Here is a 7553-nt window from a genome sequence, read left to right on the forward strand (position 1 = left end):
TAGACCTAAAGACACCTGCAGATTGAAAGTGAGGGGATGGAGAAACATTTATCATGCAAATGGATGTGAAAAGAAAGCCAGAATAGAAACACTTATATCAGAAAAACTAGACATTAAAACAAAAACCGTCAACAAGAGAGACAAAGAAGGGAACTATATAATCATAAAGGGAAAAATCCAACAAGAAGATATAACAGTTGTAAATATTTATGCAACAACATGGAAACACCCAAATATATTTTAAAAATTAATAAGAGATACAGGGAGAAGCTAAGATGGTGGAGTACTAGGAGGGCTATAGGCTTGTCTACTCCCTCAAACACAGCTAGATAAATATCAAATCATTGTGAATACCCAGGAAATCAATCTAAGGACTATCAAAAAAAATTGCACAACTAGAGGGAGAAAAGAGGCCAATCGTGGGAAGGCAGGCAAGCAACCTGGACACAGACGGTGTGGAAACAGCCATCTGAAAAATGCTCAGGACACATGAGGGGAAATTATTTGCTCTTCTGGGAGGGCTTCCCTGACAGCAGCAAACACGAACCCCCCTCTCCAGAGACAAAGGAGCTGGCTGGTGCCATTTCCCTTCCCCGCCCCTCAGCATAAACCAACTGCAGTAAACAGCAGAGCGTCAACACTGGCTGCATAACCTGCTTACACCAAGTCCTGCCCCCCTGCACTCTACTGGTACTGCTTTTCTCAGGCAAGTGTGCTTTAGAATCAGTGCAGCGGGCCCCTCCCCTAAATGACCAGCACAGTCCCCCACACACACCATGTTACGGACCATAGGAGTCTCCAAAGCTTCAATTCTAATAGAAATAGCATCAGGTCTCTTTTAACAAGCAGACAGAGCATACCTAGTAAAATTTGCCACACTCTGGCCAAGATCCAAACACTCCCTATTGCAGACAAGAAGAAACTCTGCAGAGGACTGATCAGAGGGACAGAGCAGCCATAACAAAGCAGCAGAGTGCATGCAGCACACACCACAGACTCTTCCTTACGTACCAGGCCCTGGGCATTATACGGTCTCTTCTTCATAAAGCCATTACTCTCAGGAGCAGGAAACATAACAGGATTTCCTAACACAGAGAAGACAGAGACCTAGACAAAATGACAAGACAGAGGAATTCATCCCAAAGGAAAGAACAAGAAAAGGTCATGGCGGGCATCTAATCAAAACAGATATAAGTAATATGCCTGATCCAGAATTTAAAGTAACAATCAAAAGGATACTCGCTGGGCTTGAGAAAAGCATAAAAGACATCAGTGATACCCTTACCACAAAGATAAAAGAGCTTGAAACCAACCAGGTCGAAATGAAAAATACAACAACCAAGATTCAGAACAAAATGAATATAATGACTACAAGGATGGAAGAATCATAGGAATGAATAAATGATACAAAGATAGAATTATGGAAAATAATGAAGCTATACAAAAGAAGGGAAGAAAAATCCTGGATCATGAAACTAGACTTAGGGAACTGAGTGATTCCATTAAACAATAATATTTGTATCATAGGAGGCCCAGAAGAAGAGAGAGAAAAGAGGTCAAAGATTTATTTGAGGAAATTACAGCTGAAAACTTACCTAATTTGGTGAAGGAAACAGACAATCAAATCCGGAGGCACAAGAACTCCCATCAAAATCAACAAAAGCAGGCCAACACTAAGACATATTGTAATTAAATTTGCAAAATACAGAGATAAAGAAAAAAATCCTAAAAGCAGCAAGACAAAAGAAGTCCCTAACTTGCACAGGGAAGACCAATAAAGTTAGCAGAAGTTCTATCCACAGAAACTTGGCTAGCCAGCAAAAAGTAGCATGATATATTCAAGGTGCTGAATGAGAAAAATCTGAAGCCACGAATATTCTATACAGCAAGGCTATCATCCAGAATAGAGAGATAGAGTTTCCCAGACAAACAAAAACTAAAGGAATTAATAACCACTAAAACAGCCATGCAAGATATATTAAAGGGGACTCTTTGAGTGGGAAAAAAAGACCAAAAGTGACAAAGACTAGAAAGGAACAGAGAAAATCTCCAGAAACAATGACAAAACAAGTAATAAAATGACAATCAACTCATACCTATCAATAATTATTCTGAATGTAAATGGACTAAATGCTCCAATCAAAAGACATAGGGTGTCAGAATGGATAAAACAAAGTAAGACCCATCTACATGCTGCCTGCAAGAGATTCATTTTAGACCTAAAGACATCTGTAGATTGAAAGTGAGGAAATGGAGAAACACTTACCATGCAAATGGATGTCAAAAGAAAACCGGAATAGCAATACTTCTATCAGTCAAACTATATTTTATTTTTTAGATTTTATTTATTTATTTGAGAGAGAAGAACATGAGAGAGAGGGAGAGCACAAGTAGTGCGGAGGGGTAGAGGGAAAAGCAGGCTCCATGCTGAGCAGGGACCCCATGCAGGACTCAATCCCAGGCCCCTGGGATCATGACCTGAGCCGAAGGCAGACACTTAATCAACTGAGCCACCCAGGCGCCCCCAGCCAAACCAGATTTTAAACGGAAGACTGTAAGAAGAGATGAAGAAAGGCACTATATCATAATAAAGGGGTCTACCCAACAAGAAGACCTAACAATTGTAAATATTTTTCCTGTAACTTGGGAGCACCCAATTTTATAAAACAATCAGTAACAAACATAAAGGAACTCACTGATAATAATAAAATAATAGGGGACTTTTACACCCCACTTATATCAATGGACAAATCATCTAAGCAGAAAATCAATAAGGAAACAATGGCTTTGAATGACACACTGGACCAGATAGACTTGACAAATATATTCAGAACATTTCATCCTAAAGCAGAATACACATTCTTTTCAAGTGCACATGGGACATTCTCCTGAATAGATCACATACTAGGTCACAAATCAGGCCTCAACAAGTACAAAAAGACTGAGATCATACCATGCATATTTTCTTTTTTTTTTTTTTTTTAAGATTTTATTTATTTATTTGAGAGAGAGAGAATGAGAGAGAGAGAGCACATGAGGGGGGGGAGGATCAGAGGGAGAAGCAGACTCCCTGCCGAGCAAGGAGCCCGATGCGGGACTCAATCCAGGGACTCCAGGATCATGACCTGAGCCGAAGGTAGTCGCTTAACCAACTGAGCCACCCAGGCACCTTCCATACATATTTTCTGACCACAACACTATGAAACTTGAATATCACCGTAAAAAAAAAAAAAAAACTGGAAAGACTACAAATTTTTTTTAAATTTTATTTATTTATTTGACAGAGAGAGACACAGCAAGAGAGGGACACAAGCAGGGGGAGTGGGAGGGGGAGAAGCAGGCTTCCCGCTGAGCAGGGAGCCCAATGCGGGGCTTGATGCCAGGACCCTGAGATCGTGACCTGAGCCAAAGGCAGATGCTTAACAACTGAGCCACCGAGGCAACCCCTGGAAAGACCACAAATTCATGGAGGTTAAAGAACATCCTACAAAAGAATGAATGGGTCAACCAGGAAATTAAAGAAGAAATTTAAAAATACATGGAAACAAATGAAAATGAAAACACAACAGTCCAAAACATTAGGGATGCAACAAAAGGGAGCATAAAAGGGAAGTATACAGCAAAATAGGCCTACCCCAAGAAGCAAGAAAACCTCAAATAAGCAACCTAATCTTACGCCTAAAGGAGCTAGAAAAAGAAGAACAAATGAAGCCTAAAGTAAGCAGAAGGAAAATAATAAAGATTAGAGCAGAAATAAACAATATTAAAAAAAAAAACAGAACAGATCAATGAAACCAGGAGCTGGTTCTTTGAAAAAATTAATAAAATAATAAACCACTAGTCAGATTTATTAAAAAGAAAAGAGAAAGGACCCAAATAAATAAAACCACAAATGAGAGGGGAGAAATAACAACCAACACCACAGAAATACAATTATAAGAGAATATTATGAAAAAGTTATATAGGCCAACAAATTGGGCAACCTAGAATAAGTGGATAAATTCGTAGAGACATATAAACTACCAAAACTAAAATAGGAAGAAACAGAAAACTTGAAAAGACCTACAGACAGCAAAGAAATTGAATCAGTAATCAAAAATCTCCCAATAAACAAAAGTCCAGGGCCAGATGGCTTCACAAGGGAATTCTACCAAACCTTTAAAGAAGAGTTAATGCTTATTCTTCTCAAACTATTACAAAAAAATAGAAATGGAAGGAAAACTTCCAAACTCATTGTATGAACGAAGCATTACACTGATTCCAAAACCAAAGACTCCACTAAAAAAGAGAACTACAGGCCAATATCTCTGATGAACACGGATGCAAAAATTCTCAACAAAATATTAGTACATTAAAAGAATCATTCACCATGATCCAGTGGGATTTATTCCTGGGTTGCAAGGGTGGTTCAATATTCTCAAATCAGTGAACATGATACACCACATTAATAAAAGAAAGGATAAGAACCATATGATCCTCTCAATAGATGCAGAAAAAGCATTTGACAAAGTACAACCTCCATTCTTGATAAAAACCCTCAACAAAACAGGGATAGAGAGGGTACACATCAACATAATAAAGGTCATATATGAAAAACCCACAGCTAATATCATCCTCAATGGGAAAAACTGAGAGCTTTTCCTCTAAGGTCAGAAACAAGACAGATGTCCACTCTCACCACTGTTATTTAACATAGTACTGGAAGCCCTAGCCACAGCAATCGGACAACAAAAAGAAATAAAGGTATCTAAATCAGCAAGGAAGAAGTAAAACTTTCACTATTTGCAGATGACATGATACTCTATATAGAACACCTGAAAGACTCCACCAAAAAATTGCTAGAACTGATACACAAAATCAGTAAAGTCTCAGGATATAATGTACAGAACTCTAACTCTGAATACATTATTTCCATTCATTTAGCACAAATAAATCGTTTGGTTTCACTTGGAAAAAAAAGAAAATCTGATGCATTTCTACACACCAATAATGAAGCAGCAGAAAGAGAAATCAAGATATTGATCCCTTCTACAACTGCACCAAAAACCATAAGATACCTAGGACTAAACCTAAACAAAGAGGTAAAAGACACTCTGAAAACTATAAAACACTTATGAAAGAAATTCAAGAGAACACAAAGATATGGAAAGACATTCCATGCTGATGGACTGGAAGAACAAATATTGTTAAAATGTCTATATTACCCAGAGCAATCTACATATTTAATGCAATCCTTATCTAAATACTACCAGCATTTTTCACAGAACTAAAACAAATAATCCTAAAAATTGTATAGAAATACAAAAGACCCCAAATAGCCAAAGCAATCTTGAAAAATAAAAACAAAGCTGGAGACATCACAATTCTGGACTTCAAGTTATAATACAAAGCTATAGTCGTCAAGACAGTATAGTACTAGCACAAAAACAGACATATAGATCAAGGGAACAGAACAGAAAACACAGAAATGGATTCACAATATATGGTCAACTAATCTTCAACAAAGCAGGAAAGAATATTCAGTGGGATAAAAGACAGTCTCTTCAACACATGGTGCTGGGAAAAACTAGACAGCAACATACGAAAGAATGAAACTGGACCACTTTTTTACACCATACACAAAAATAAATTCAAAATAGATGAAAGACCTAAATGTGAGACCTGAAAACATGAAAATCCTTGAAGAGAACACAGGCAGTAACTTCTCTGACATAGGCCACAGCAACTTCTTCCTAGATACATCTCCTGAGGCAAGGGAAACAAAAGCAGAAATAAACTACGGGGACTTCATCAAAATAACATGCTTCTGCACAGCAAAGGAAACAACAACACTAAAAGGCAACCTTCAGAAAGGGACAAGATATTTGCAAATGACATTATCTGATAAAGGGTTAGCATCCAAAAATATATAAAGAACTTATACAACTGAACACCCAAAAAACAAATAACCCAGTTAAAAAATGGGCAGAAGATATGAATAGACATTTTTCCAAAGAAGACATACAGATGGCTAACAGACACATAAAAAGATGCTCAACATCACTCATAATCAGGGAAATGTGAATCAAAACTACAGTGAAATATCACCTCATACCTGTCAGAATGGCTAAAATCAACAACACATGAAACAACAGGTGCTAGCAAGGATGTGGAGAAAGGGAAACCCTCTTGCACTGTTGGTGGGAACACAAACTGGTACAGCCACTGTGGAAAAACTACTAATTCAAAGGCTACGTATACCCTGATATTTATAGAAGCATTATCTACAATAGTCAATTATGGAAACAGCTCAAGTGTCCATCAACTGATGAATGGATAAAGAAGTGGTTTGTGTACACACACACACACACACACACACACACAGATACACACAAAATAGAATATTACTCAGCCATAAAAAAGAATGAAATCTTGCCATTTGCAACAACGTGGATGGAACTAGAGCATATTATGCTAAGTGAAATGTCAGTCAGAGAAAGACAAATACCATATGATTTAACTCGTGTGGAATTTAAGAAAACAAATGAGCAAAGGGAAAATAAGAAAAGAGGGGCAAACCAAGAAACAGACTTAACTATGGAGAACAAACTGATGATTACCAGAATGGAAGTGGTTGGGGGATGGGTGAAACAGGTAATGGAAATTAAAGAGTACACTTGTTATGATGAGCACTGGGTGTTATGTGGAAGTGTTGAATCACTATTTTGTATACTCAAAACTAATACTGTATGTTCACTAGCTGAAATTTAAATAAAACTTAAACAAACAAACAATAAATAAATAAATAAGATCCAAGTGGGCACAGATACTATGCTTAGGAATTGTAAGACTTAGTAGTTAAGATTCAATTCTCTCCAAACTAGTCTACACATCAAATGCAATCCCAATCAAAATCTCAATATATTTTTTTTTTGTAGAAATTGACAAGCTGATTCTAAAGTGTATATGAAAAGTCATGGAATTAGAATAGTCAAAACAAATTTGTAAAGGAAGAAAAAGTTGGAGTTCTTACACTTCCTAATGTAAGATAATATAAACCTGAAGTAATCAAAATGATGTGGTACTGCTGTCAAGACATAAAGTTCAGTGGACTAGAAGAGGCAATCCATCAGGAATCCACACATACACAGTCAATTCATCTTTTGTAAAGGTACTTGCCCTTGAAACTCCTGACTCCCAAATCTAGCCCTTTAGGCTGGATACCAGTTAAGATCTAGTGCTCTGCTGATGCCTTCCTGTTGGCTTCCATTTCCAAATATTACCTATTCCCTTCTAGACTTTGTATTGCCGTCCCTCAACTGTCTGTCAGGAAATTCCCCCCTGGACTGTAACCGTTGGTGCCGAGTGCTTACCTATTTTACATTTATTGTCTGTTGACTTTTCTACCTGCTACACTGAGTTACTTCCAAGAAACTGCAGCTGGCTCCATCCCCAAAAAGCCCATCTCAGTGAATGTATTAGATCCAAATTCCTGCTCCTCATGACCACCACCCCATCAAGCCATCTTAGTGAACCATGCCTAGACACGCCCAAAGATACATGGACATATGTAA

The sequence above is a fragment of the Phoca vitulina genome, unplaced genomic scaffold (genome assembly GCF_004348235.1).
Source record: "Phoca vitulina isolate PV1807 unplaced genomic scaffold, GSC_HSeal_1.0 scaffold3, whole genome shotgun sequence".
Taxonomy (NCBI): Eukaryota; Metazoa; Chordata; class Mammalia; order Carnivora; family Phocidae; genus Phoca; species Phoca vitulina.